The following is a 1,524-nucleotide window of genomic DNA, read 5'->3' as shown; positions in this document are numbered from 1 at the left end:
AGTTGAGCAGCAGAGAAGATGACAATGTTGCATGCGATTTGAATGCTCCTGGCCTGCGAATGTGCTTTTCTTGTCTCATTGACAAGCACCTGCATCAACAGTCTTTCTAGAGCAGCTAGCGTGCAGAAGGCTGGGTGAGATATTCATCCTGCATGCAGGATCATGCTGCTCATAGTACCCTAAAGCTCTGACCCAGCACAAAGTCAATGAGAAACAGATGTTCACTGTGCAAATACTGCAACCCATGAACTGTTATTCTGCTCTAACTCCAGTAGACCTGCGAAGAAAAAAATTCATACCAGCTTAAGGGTGTCAAACTGGTCAAGCAGACCCACCAGATATATTTACATTCAATACCTGAGAAAGAAATTGTTCCAAAAACATCTTTATAAACCTATTTGACTACATCAGATGCACAGTTGAGAAGCTAAATGGAATAATCACAATATATGTACTGGTATACAAACAAAAAAAATCTAAAATCAGAATAAGCTAGAGTATTTTTACCCTCAGAATTTGGATCTACCCACCGCAAATGTCTGTTACAGATATCACTCTTTTGCCCAACCATTGAGCCTAAAATCAGCCATTCTGACTGGAAAAAGTGATCAAACTGGTCTAGTAGCTCAGCGAGGTCTAAACTAGTTTAGTCAAAGTAGTTTATCAGCTCTACCCAGCGCGATCATCATTTATCAGGTCAACCTCAGTCCCATAAACTGGTAGTGTGGTTGACTAAAACCACCTAAACATGCTTGTTCCAGTTAGTTCCAGCTAATTACCAGCTTGGACCATCTAAAACCCTGCAAAACCAAACCATTTATCACCTTAAATGTAGTTACCACTTACCAGCTTAGCCAAGGTAGTCAACCAGCCCTAAAAGGAATGGTCAAGACCTATAAGGGGCCAGAACATTCACAAAACATTCTTAAGAATAATATTCTTCTTAACTGCCATTTTAAAACAAAGTTAAGGATATTTTGTATACCAAATACTTCTAAAGAATGTCTATTATCTTTATTCTTACCATTGTTCATAAGAAAAGACGAAAAAAATTATGTATGTCACAGGCTTGGATGTCTCTCCTGTGATCTGCTGTTTTCTATTATCAGAGAAGCACAAGGGAACCTCTAGCAGGAGACGGCAGTGCTGGATAACATATTCAGTCGTAAAAGTTTCCCGTTCATGTGCAGATGCTGTGTGCTGTGTGACACTGAGGTCAGCTCACCACATTAAAGACATTCTGTAAGTTTATACAACTCCAGACACACTAAGATCCAGCATTCCTGTCTACTAATAGGAAACAATGCTAAAACCATTAGCCAAAGCCACAAGAAACTGTTGAAGGATTTTTCACGAGTTCACCCTTACATCTAATCTGATTGAGCAAATAGTAAGCATATTTTGGTGTGCTGTCATGGGGGAGGGCTCCGAGCCCAGAATATAGCCCGAACCCAGAGAACTTCCCCTATCCCTAGTATAGGATGAGAATAGATTAAGAGTGAGGAGTTGGGGTGGAGGAGGGAT

General features: G+C 40.4%; 1 long non-coding RNA gene across 1 annotated transcript; it reads right to left on the bottom strand.

Moving 5' to 3' along the window:
* Positions 1 to 67: 67 nt before the first annotated feature.
* Positions 68 to 1,516, bottom strand: LOC107736421 (uncharacterized). Its single transcript, XR_001639665.1, has 3 exons — positions 1,025 to 1,516; positions 847 to 893; positions 68 to 277 (listed from the first exon to the last, which is right to left on the bottom strand). It is a non-coding gene; the product is annotated as an uncharacterized LOC107736421 (long non-coding RNA).
* Positions 1,517 to 1,524: the final 8 nt, after the last annotated feature.

The sequence above is a fragment of the Sinocyclocheilus rhinocerous genome, unplaced genomic scaffold (assembly GCF_001515625.1).
Source record: "Sinocyclocheilus rhinocerous isolate Xijiao unplaced genomic scaffold, SAMN03320098_v1.1 C36686888, whole genome shotgun sequence".
Taxonomy (NCBI): Eukaryota; Metazoa; Chordata; class Actinopteri; order Cypriniformes; family Cyprinidae; genus Sinocyclocheilus; species Sinocyclocheilus rhinocerous.
This window is presented reverse-complemented; position numbering and strand designations above follow the sequence as displayed.